We start from the raw sequence: 12,233 nt of genomic DNA on the forward strand, positions 1-12,233 counted from the left end.
AATCCTTCAGTATAGGGCCTGACACATAAGTCCTACTAAAGTGTAAGAACTTCTGTGTAAGACAGATAAGGACTACACATAAAGTACCACTATTATCAGCTATGTCAATAGTAATCACTATTATGATTATCATCCCCTAGAGTGTAAGTATCTTGATGGCAGGATTTTTATCTGTTATTCACTGCAGAACTCCCAGTGCCTAAGAAGAGTACCTGGCACATACAGTACCCATGATATTCTGAATGAGTAGTTCCTGACAAATGCATCTTAGAACTCCAGCCCCAACCGTGCCTCTGAGTGCAGGAGAGGGCCATATGAACAGATCACTGTAGTGTGCTGGGTATCGTACAAAAACAGAGTTTGAGTGAGATGTTCAGGGGTGTAGAAGAGGAGGCAGTTAATTCCTCGTCTTGGGCAAGTCGTCTCTTCCATAAGGAGAGCATCCTTGTGGAGTGTTAAAGCTCAGTAACCCTCAGGAAACAGACCACAGGGCAAGGAAAAGTTCTCCACAAAAGCAACGCAGCACATCTAATAGCTTGGGATACTGAGGAAACTGCCTATAGTTCAGGTAGCTGGACTGAGAAGGGGGAAGGGAACAGAGACATGGAGGCGATGCTGGACCAGATCGCAAAGGCCCTCCTCTTTGTGATGCTAACAAACTTGGGTTTTTCTCCTGATAGCAGTGAGGAGCCACTGGAGAACCATACTAAAGGAAGGAGCATAATGGCATTTACCAGTTCGAAAGATCACTCCAGCCAAACGAGAGGCTGGGTTGGCTAGTCCTTAAAAAAAGGAGACAGGGAGACCAAGTACAGGGCGAGTCCTGGTGAGAGGGGTGAGAGCCAGATAGAGAGGGGCTGGAGGAGGGGGGAAGGGGAGGATGGCTTTGAGAGATGGGCAGGAGGTAGATCTCCTTAAGTCCGAATTGATTAAACTGATTGGGTGTGGGGGTGGATTCAGATGGGTATATCTTCCCTTTTCTCCTTTGCCTTTCACTTCTTTTCTCAGCTATTTGTAAGGCCTCCTCAAACAACCATTTTGCCTTTTTGCATTTCTTTTTCTTGGGGATGGTCTTAATCACTGCCTCCTGTACAATGTCACGAACCTCCATCCATAGTTCTTCAGACCCTCTATCAGATCTAATCCCTTGAATCTGTTTGTCACTTTCACTGTATAATCATAAGGGATTTGATGTAGGTCATACCTGAATGGTCTAGTGGTTTTCCCTTCTTTCTTCAACTTAAGTCTGAATTTGGCAATAAGGAGTTCATGATCTGAGCCACAGTCAGCTCCCAGTCTTGTTTTTGCTGATTGTATAGAGCTTCTCTATCTCTGGTGGCAAAGAATATAATCAATCTGATTTTGGTATTGACCATGTGGTGATGTCCATGTGTAATAATAGTTTTCTTTTGTGTTGTTGGAAGAGGGTGTTTGGTATGACCAGTGCGTTCTCTTGGCAAAACTCTATTAGCCTTTGCCCTGCTTCATTCTGTACTCCAAGGTCAAATTTGCCTGTTACTCCAGGTATCTCTTGACTTCCTACTTTTGCATTCCAGTCCCCTATGATGAAAATGACATCTTTCTTGTGTGTTAGTTCTAGAAGGTCTTGTAGGTCTTCATAGAACCGTTCAGTTTCAGCTTCTTCAGCATTACTGGTTGGGACATAGACTTGGATTACCGTGATATTGAATGGTTTGCTTTGAAATGAAGAGATGATTCTGTCATTTTTGAGACTGAACATACGTACTATATTTCAGACTCTTTTTTTGTTGACTATGAGGGCTATTCCATTTCTTGTAAAGGATTCTTGCCCACAGTAGTAGATATAATGGTCATAGGAATTAAATTCGCCCATTCCAGCCCATTTTAGTTCGCTGATTCCTAAAATGTCAATGTTCACTCTTGCCATCTCTGTTTGACCACTTCCAATTTGCCTTGATTCATGGACCTAACATTCCAGGTTCCTACGCAATATTGCTCTTTACAGCATCAGACTTTACTTCCACCACCAGACACATCCACAACTGGATGTTGTTTTCTCTTTGGCTCTGCCTCTTCATTCTTTCTGGAGTTGTTTCTGCACTCTTCTCCAGTAGCATATTGGGCACCTACCTAGCTGGGGAGTTCATCTTTCAGTGTCATATCTTTTTGCCTTTTCATACTGTTCATGGGGTTCTCAAGGCAAGAATACTGAAGTGGTTTGCCATTCCCCTTCTCCAGTGGACCATGTTTTGTCAGAACTCTTCACCATGACCCGTCCACCTTGGGTGGCCCTACATGGCATGGCTCATAGTTTCATTGAGTTAGATAAGGCTGTGGTCCACCAACTTGATGGACATGAATTTGAGCAAGTTCCGGGAGTTGGTGATAGACAGGGAAGCCTGGCATGCTTCAATTCATGGAGTTGCAAAGAGTCGGACATGACTGAGCAAATGAACTGAACTGGGGGTGAAGGGAGGAGCTGTGTGAGAGAAAGCAGAGGCCAGGACAACCTGTACTTCTTAATTTTGCCCCTGGGGGATTGGTTGTCCCATTAACCAAAGCAGGGAATTTGGAGAGAGGAATCATTGTGTGTGTGAAATGGGTACATAATGTGTTCACCTATGAACATTTTAATCTTGGCAATTGTCAAAGTGAAAGATGTTTGGTTGGAAAGAATGTTGACATTTGTCATGTGCCTGGAACTGTGTTTGGCTTCTTATATATTTCATCTCATTTAATATTTAGAACAGATTGAGAGATGGAGCATTATTATTTTTTTTATAAATGATAAAACTGAGATTCAGTTAAGATCCCTACTTTGCACAGTGAACAATGAAGAACAGTAGGTAAACCAGTTTGATTAAGCAAGATTGAATGAAGTGCATATAAAGAGAGGGACCAGAAAATAAAGTAATAAAGGTAGTTTAGGGGCAGATCATGGAAAAATTTGAATTGAGATATTAACCACCCCACAGGGATGCTGTGAAAATTGGTTGAGAGAAAGCTTAGAAAGCATTTTGTAAACTATAGAATGCTGAGCAAATATGAGGAATTCCAGTTGTGGCCAAACCTTATTGCAACAAATAATAGTAAAGAACATAGCAATGAGTGAACTTTAGTGTTCAAATCTGTACTTATTAAATAAAATTCAACAATTATGTCTTCTCCCCATTCTTCTTACTGATAGGTCCACAAAAGAATCGCTAACACATAGCAGTGACTTTTCTTTCTCCCTGCCAAACCATCAACATATTTTGTTTGAAGGAAAACTCTCCCAAGAAAAGATGATGATATGGTAGGCATGAGAAGGAAGAAGGGGATTTGAAAGTCAAACAGATCCAGCTGATCCCAACTACTGTGTCCTCACACTTTAGAGTGAGACCCTAAAGATATTTAACTTGGATATTTCTACTGTCAGGCAGAAACACACAAAATATTAGGATAAAATTCCTAGGCCTCCTACCTGCGAATTGTTTCCATGTGAACTGGGAGTGGCAAAGCTCTACAAATGCTTAAGACTGGGCTGAGTCACAGTTGATAAGGTCACCATCAAACAAGGCAACTTAAGATATCTATGCCCTCCTTGATTTTCAATTTTGGAAATACACGACACTCTCTGGGCTGCTCACCATCCTTCCATCCAAGTTCTCTCTTTTTATGTTTCTGGCCCCTCTTGTTTCAAGCCTCTGTTCTTTCTTCATATTAACTGTCACTCCTCTGCAAAACTAGACCAGCACTGCCCAAAAGTAATAGAATGTGAGCCACATAGCCACATTAGAAAGTAAAGGGAAATGGGTGAAACTAATCATAATATATCTTATTTAACCCAATACATACAGTGTAATTCTAATGTGTAATCAATATTAAAAGAAACCATGGTATTTGACACTCTTTTCCTTTAAGCCATGTCTTCAAAATTCAGTGTGAATTTTTACACTTTCGACACTCATTGCAAGTGTTCAAGAGTTACATGTGGCCAGTGGCTGCCATATGAGTCTACAGTGTGGGGCAGAGCTCAGTCCTGGGAGGTATCAGATTGCCCACCCTTCACCTAATGAAGCATTCCAGGTATATTTATGTTTCACATGAGCTTCAGTGAAAAGAATGATGGGGCATTTGGCTGTTGAGAATTCCATACTGTAATGATGTTCCTCAACTTAATTTCCATCTGCACGGCAGAGCAATAGTTTCCAGAGGCAGCAGCCTACATCCTGGCTGGTGAAATGAGACCCATCCCTTGCAGCCCCCAGGCTGAAGGACAACTGGGCCACCTCTCTTCACTTCCAAAGGAAGAGGCTTTGGCCCATTCACTAGTGACTAGTGGCCCAGTCACTAACCACATACCCATGGGCCTGGACCTCTAGCTTAGTCCCCACACATGGCAGGCGATACTTGAGAATAAAATAGAGGGCCTCTATCCCACCACCCAGCTCAGGGTCACTTAACATAGGAAACAAAGGTGATAACAAGGCCTAAGGGAGAATTTTCAAGAGAAAGTACATATCCCTCAGGACTTGTCCTCAGAGTGAACTCCTGGGGCTAAGCGATCACACACCCACCAGGTTCTTGGGGACTTTCCTTCTGACCTGAGAGCCTTGATGAAGTGACTTTAGGTAAGTCATTCCGTTCTCAGTGCCCCACTGGAATTTTGTCCATGTCAGAATGGGGCCACTCAAGCAACCAGTGACAGGTAGAGTGAATGAAGTTCTCAAACCAAGTGAAGGCTGAGGAATAGGGTTTCACCAGTTCTGTGTTTGCCTTGACCCCTTCGCTAGAAAATAAGGCCCATGACTGGAGCCAATGAGTGTGGCTGTCAGGTCGGAGCCACCTCCGGGTGCCAAGCAGCCCTTGGCCCTCCCTTGGCTGGCAGGCTGACTCCCCCCTCTGCCGTTCAGCTGGGCAATCACAGTTCCTCGTGGTACAGCTGCGGGCAATACTGCACCCACCCTCTTGCTTCTGTGGCCTCCTCCTTGGTGACTGCTACAGCATATGTTTTATTAAAAAGGAAAAGGAGGGAAGATGAGAGGTTATGTACATGGGCACGCTCAAGAATCTTAAGATGGAAAATCTCCTCCTCAGTGCTAAATGCCTGAGGGCTTTGGCATTTTGCCAGCTCCAAGTAAACCCCAATAGGGATATTTGGGTGGGGAAACAGGAAATGAAGGGAAATCAAGGCTCTCTCTCAGGAGATTCTCAGTCTAAAAAAAAAAAATATGAGAAGATTTTCTCATATTCTCTTGAAATTTGCCTACTTCCCCCCCACCAATATCTTTTCTCCAAAATTTTTGATATGCTGTTGATAAGCTCTCTGACCTTGAGCACTATTTTCCCCATAATATATGCATTAGACTTGAGGGTGGGTAGAAGGCTTAGGTAATTTTCAGTGTCTAATGAGATGTCCAACATTCCAAATCCCTCCATCTCATGTGAGGGCAGCTTCCTCTAGGCCACTCTATGCTTCAAGTAATTAACCCAGATGTATGCAGTTACCAGGATCCAAGTGGAGAAGTGGCTTAGTGCAAATCCCATGGAAACATGCAAGCCTTGAAGTTTCCAGCTTCCTCAACTGTGCTGCAGTGAGCCTCTCTGTCAGCTGGGATCTTTTTACCATCTCTCCCTCTCCAAGCAAATCCCACTCTATCCCCCAAGGCACAATTCAGAATTTCCTTCCTTGGAATACTGAGCGCTCTTGTTATCTGTACAAATCGACTGTAGATGAATTAGGTCAGCCTTGTGAATTTCTCGTATTGAACGGCTGTTTAGAATGTATGTTGTCATTTACCTTTTCCCCAGATGTAAGCCTATTTTCCTAACTAGAATGTAAGATCATTGAGGGCAAAGACAAGGTCTTACAAGACCTTGTATCCCTCATAGCTCTTAGGTCAGTGCTAGAGGCAAAGCCCTAGGTCACTGCAGCCTCCCATTCCTGCAAATTACAGAACAGCTGAGTCAAATCATGGCTACCACAATTAAACCATTCCCTAGGAGATATCTGGAGAGCCTGGGGGTGACTTAGAAGTGACGAGATCCAGACCCCATTCCATAGTTTCCCTGAATTGTTCCAGAGTAAACTAGTTCATTTTCCAAGGTCCTCTGCCCTCCTTTTTCCAAGAAGGAGGCTAAACTCATTCTAGCTCTACTTCTTAGGGTAATCAACGATAAATGAGACCATAAGGCAAGTGAAGATTAATTAGATGAACTCCCTAAAATATCTCTAGCCCTTTGGAAAAGTATGCCATTGTAAAATGTATACACAAGGTCTTATTATTTAAGAGAAAGAGTTGAATCACCAAAAATAGTCTGCACAGTGGAGAAAACAAAACACTAACCGGGAACCCTCAACACTAAGCATCCCACTCAGCAGAAAGTGCCCACACAGATGTCCCCAGTCCCTCCAGATTACTTCTTGTTTGTGAGCTGGGGAGGGATTTTGGAGCACCGTCTCAGAGGGGATGGTTTTTGTGCGAGGATCCCCAGTGGCCAGCCTGTGTCTTGGGAAAGGGGATCAGAAGGAGTTGATGACGCAGGGATGTTCTTTGCCCTCTGGTCTTGCTCAGTAAACAACCTGTTAGAAGGCCAGAAGGGAAAACCCAGAGGATGATCTTAAGGGCCTAAATGGGGGAAGACGTCCCCCATCCCTGAGTCTGGCCCAATGCTAACAGAGCAGGAACCCTCCTCACTCCCCAGCCCATCCCTCCTTTCCTCCTTTCTTATGGCCACACTGCAGCACACATCACTCCATTCTGGGAGACAAAGCCAGCCCCATTTTGGGGGAGGAGTGAGAAGCAAGAGTCTGGGATGCTACTGTCTTCTCCATAGCTGCAGAACAGCTGTTAAACCCTTTGGTGCCAGCTGCCCTCCAGCCGGGAAAACCATGGTCTGATATTTGCTTCTTCCTCAAACATTTCATAGTATCCAGGCTCTCTACCAACTCAAAACATATCCCACCTTGAAGGAACAAAGCATGCATTTTTGCCCACAGTAGGCAAGTAGTCAGAAGATAAAAAGAAGGTATACACACACACACACACACACACACACATATATGTGTAGCAGCAGCTGTGATGGAAAATTTCAGGATCATTGTGAAAGCAGTGCTTGGTCATGCCCCCAGTGCTGCAAAGCAACTTATTTTGGATGGAAGGGAACTCCAGAGGGTCCTGCCTTCAACAAATAACATACACATAACTGTGTGAAACCAAGAGGGAAAACACACAAACTCCAGAATCACTTTGCTGTTGTCTGATGTCATCAGACTGCCCCCCAGGGGATTTTGTAAAATACTTTAGCTTCTTGGTTAACACTGGCAATTGCACGTATTCTAGGAAGCATGGTCAGAAAGAGAATCTCTTCGCCATGCACATGTCTGGAGAAGACTGAGGCAGAAATACTTGATTTACAATATACCTTTTATTCTCCTGATGGCTCTATGCTGACAGATCATTGTCCCTGCTGGATGAGGCTCAGATTGCCCAGCTAGAAGCCTGGCCTGTTATAATTGCTCTCCTTTTAACAAAAACATTTGCTTTTGCTCAGGGCACCTGACTCCCAGAGCAAGGAAGAGCAGACACACAGTTCTTTACGGAGGGGTCTGTTCAATCACGTTACAGTGCATTAGCTTGATTATTAGTTAATATTTGGCTTAGGTCTATATACCCTGGATAAATATGTACCATGCAGAGGGACTGCTTGGTGAGCAGAAAACTCCTCTGGGCTGGAAGAGCAGCTCCCAAGTTCATGTTCCTACTAGGCAGGAACACCCCAGGCATTTGGGGCCTGGGCAGGGAGTTGCACATGCATGCTGCTTCTACAGGCAGCCTGCTTCCTTCATACAGCTGTGAACAGGCACACACACACACACACACAAACACACACACACCATAGGCAGCATTAGATGTGTACCCAGAAAGATGGCCAGATAATCTCAGCATGCCCCTCCTTCCAGCATAGCAATTCTCTCCCCAGTGTCCCCAGCAAGCTAGCAGGTTCAACTCAATCAGTGGGGTTCCTGCTGCCACCCTAGGGAGACTATTTGCAACCCACAGGGTTCACTCTTCAATCTTTATTTTTTCCTGGCTGCATGTGCGTGGGAGAAAGAGACAGGCCTCTACAGACATGCCAGGGAGCTCTATGGACATGTGAATAGAGCTCTAGGAACGTGTGGATATCTGTGAACATGTGGATCATGTATGCCGACCTCAGCTCTTGGGGGTCCGTCCCAAACATAGGGAACCATGTACAGTCCAATCCAGCATCCACTGGGCAGGCAGAAGTCCTTGTCATCTTCTGCAATTATGCAGCCTGACAGGTTTTCTGAAGCTAATGGGAGTTGCACTAACTTTGAGGACTTAAACCAAGCAAAAGCAATATAGGTCAGGCAGAATGCCCAAGTCGAGTGACAGCCAGCAACACCAGGAGGCAATAACAGGACGGTCTCAAGCTAAACCCCAAAGTCCACTGCTCAGCTCCACAAGACAGAAACTAAGAGGCGACGGGGATCATTCCCTCTGCCTGCAACTGCCAGGCACCAGGGCAAGAGGACTGTAGGGGAGCAGAAGCATCCCCTTACCAAGAGACACACCAAAAAGAAGTAAAAAGGGGGGTGGAGAAAAACCACCAACCCCCCTGCACTGTTACCTTGAGTCCTGCAAGAGCCCTCCTTGCTCTATCAGCTGCTCCCCAAACCTCCACCGCCTGGGAGGAGACTCCTGAAAGGTTCCAGGTTTTTGTGCAACATCTCCAATGGCAGCTTTCCAAAGTTTTTACTTCATGATGTCTCGTGGCTCCTTCTCATTTGGGGGAAACGTGAATGCCTCCCCCTCAGCGTGTGAAAGGGAGCGGATGTCTCTTTTAAAATCTTCTTGCTCCCCGCTTTGCTGCTGCCGCTGCCGCCGCCGCGCCGCCGTCAGACCACTTGCCTGCTGCCTTCTTCCAGCTGAGCAGCCAGGATGCCCGGCATCCACAGCATGTTTGAAGTGGGGCTCAGACGCTGGGTCGGGGCGCTCGTGGGTGGAGAGGGAAGGAAAGTACCACCCCCGACCCGGGGAGTCCTCTATCCCTGCACCGAAGAGAAAGCCAAGCTCGTGCCTTCCTCCCAACTCTATAGAGACTCACTCGCCCTGTCTCTCTCCCGGAATTGCTGCCTTGCCCATGGGTCGAGACAGTTCCTCCAGCTTCACCACTCCCTCGGCTGCCTGCAGACCTGCCCGGACGCTCGCGGCGCACGGCAGGTGCACATTCCCGGGCAGATGCTAACGGTGTCCTCCGAGCTCAGCGAAGACGCTGCCCGAGCAGCCGCGGGCAGGGCAGCTTCCGAGGCGGGCGGATTCCATCCCAGGCTGTAGCCCAGCGTGTGCCCGCTCCGACTCCGCGCTTTTCACCTAAGCAGTTTCACCTGCAGACTCACACACCAGATGAGTGTCTTAAGATAACAATGCTCCCCTGCCTGCCTCTCGCTTTCTGTCTTATGCACGTAGGTGGGCAGCCAATGAGACGCAGCGCCACACTCCCCGCGGGCGCCCATTGGCTGGAAGGCTTGACTGGGGCGGGCTCGGGGCCTCACCGGCTGTCTTCTTTGGTTAGCTGGCTGGCTGGGGTACCAACTCTGTTAATCCTCCCAGCTTTGCAGCAGAGACTTTTTTTTTTTTTTTTTGGTATGGATAAGGGAGCCTTGGATAAATTCATGACTGGGGAGTTGGATAGTCGAAGAAGGCTGAGGAACAGGAAGAAGCTTGGAAGCTAATTACATTTTCTTCTGTTCTTCTGAGTTTCCATAATCATTTGTCCCAGACCATTTTGTTTGCTTGCTTAACTAGAACTCGCAGAGGTAGGGACCCATTTGAGCCATTTTCCTTCTAATTTGAGGTTTTATTTGGTTGTTTTGTGCATTTTAGCCTCTTGGTCATGGTCCTGAATTACTTAATTAGAAATCACTCCCCAGGTGAGGTATTTATCTCAGTGTATTTTCTCCCTCTCTCACATACATGTACACACATCATAGATCAAGGAAAGAGAGGCAAAAGACAGCAAGAACTCGGTGAGCAAATAGAGAAAGAGATCTAGAGACTCTGAACAGCTACATCAAGAAACATTATGTCCCTAAACCAGGATTGTGAAGACAAACGCAAAGAAAAGAACTTCAGGTTTCTGGAGCGACATTAAGAGGAAAAAATGTCCTGCTTCCCCCAAAGTGAACTGTTTTGCCTGTGGTGTTTTCCTTCTGCCTGCCTCCATTCACTTTAGTGTGTGTCAGGAAGAGGGAATCTCCACTTGGTTTTTAAAGGAAGACTAGAGAAGTCAGAACAGGAACACCCTTGTTTCTGTGTTTCTGTGAAGCAGGTGCTGTTGCTGAGCCTATGAATTGAGAGAAGAGAGAGAAAAAGGAAGAATGAAAGAGAGAGAGAGAGATGGGGGTGGGAAGGAAAGAGTAAAGGAAAAAAATATTAACTTTGAATCACAAAATATGAAATATAGTTCTAAATGTCCTAATGAGGGTGCAAAACTGAATTAATATTTCCAGCTAACTAGCATACTGCATTGAATTTTGGCAGAGCATGGGCACGTAATAGTTGAAGAAAGAATCCAATTCAACAGAAGAGCTGGGGGTTGGAGCTGGCAAAGGGATGTGAGGGGTTCACACTAATTTGTGTGATGGGGGAAATATGGAGAGGAAAATATGAAGTCAGAAAGGGAGAGACGTGTTTCGATTTAGTTTCATTTAAAAATGGAGAGCAACATTAAGGATTATTTTCATAAAGAAGCAGAAAAAAGAAAAGCATGCAGAGGTTTAATGAATGTTGAAGTAGTATATACCAGGATTATCTAAAAAGCACCAGGAAGCAGATGTTCTGAGTGAATGGAGAAAATGAGAAATATTCTTCCCATATATACCCCTTAGCTCCACTCATCTCTTTCACCTCTACTCCCTCCTCTGCATCTTTTATAGCTTTGACCTTCCCTCTTCCGTATTGTAGGTATCTTTTTGCCTAAGCTACAAAACATGTCAGAGAGCAGTTCCCAGGATAAAACATGGAAGTGGACCAGTGAAAGTCTAAATCTGTTACTGTCCAACTGCTAAGTTATTTACTCCTGTGCTTCCTAGAGACATAGGCCCCCTGAACTTTCCCTGGTGAAAAGACACTAAATATGGAGATTCTGATAAAAGAGTAGAAAGGAGTGGGTAAAGGAAAGGAGAAGTTGAACAAATGACTACCAATCTTGAGGGAAGGAAAGTTAAAATCTCCAAAGCCTCTAAAGAAGAAGGAAAGAGGGTATAGAGTTGGGAGACAAGAAAACAACTTGTAAAAAGAAAAAAATTGCATCTGCTTTCTTCTCCTATAGGGTCCAAAGCCATGTAAAAAATAGCTTAGCAAGGTATACTAGACATTACTAGACCACAAAGAAAGCTGAACACTGAAGAACTGATGCTTTTGAACTGTGGTGTTGGAGAAGACTCTTGAGAGTCCCTTGGGCTACAAGGATATCAAACCAGTCCATCTTAAAGGAAATCAGTCCTCAATGTTCATTGGAAGGACTGATGCTGAAGCTAAAGTTCCAATACTTTGGCCACCTGATGAGAAGAGCTGACTCATTGGAAAAGACCCTGATACTGGGAAAGATTGAAGGCAGGAGGAGAAGGGGACGATAGAGGATGAGATGGTTGGATGGCATCACTGACTCGATGGATATGAGTTTGAGCAAGCTCTAGAAGTTGGTGATGGACAAGGAGGCCTGGCATGCTGCAGTCCATGGGGTTGCAAAGAGTCAGACATGGCTGAGCAACTGAACTGAACTAGATATTACAAAGTCCACAAGTGTACAGTTTGATATATTTTTGCCTATACATGCATCCATGTGACCACTACCCACAGCATTTCCAAGAAGCTTGTCCTGACATTCTCAGTCTAAACTCCCCTCCCTGCAGAGATAACCGCTATTCTGACTTCCAGCATCAAAGAGTAATGTTTCCTGGTCGTGAATTTCATAAATATTGTATCTTAGAGGATATGCTCTTTTGTGTCTGGTTTCATTCCCTTATGTCTGCAAAATTCATCCACATTGTTGCACATTATTTTTTATTTCTGTGTAGTATTCCATCACACGACTGCATGCTGTTTATTCATTCTCCTATTGATGCATATTTGAGTTGTTCCCATTTTTCTTTTACATGAGTAAACATGCAATTAATGTTCTTGTACATTCTTTTGGTGGACATATCGTTTATCCTGGGTATATGTCAAAGAGTATTAGTC

General features: G+C 45.0%; 1 protein-coding gene across 1 annotated transcript in view; it reads right to left on the reverse strand.

Annotated features, from left to right (window-relative positions):
- BRINP2 (BMP/retinoic acid inducible neural specific 2) overlaps positions 1 to 8,744 on the reverse strand; it is a 119,380-nt gene extending 110,636 nt beyond the window's left edge. The window contains exon 1 of the mRNA XM_043484621.1: positions 8,620 to 8,744. The gene's annotated coding sequence lies outside the window, so the exon portion shown is untranslated. The remainder of the gene's footprint in view (positions 1 to 8,619) is intronic.
- Between the last annotated feature and the right edge of the window lie 3,489 nt (positions 8,745 to 12,233).

Source organism: Cervus canadensis, chromosome 13 (assembly GCF_019320065.1).
Source record: "Cervus canadensis isolate Bull #8, Minnesota chromosome 13, ASM1932006v1, whole genome shotgun sequence".
NCBI lineage: Eukaryota > Metazoa > Chordata > Mammalia > Artiodactyla > Cervidae > Cervus > Cervus canadensis.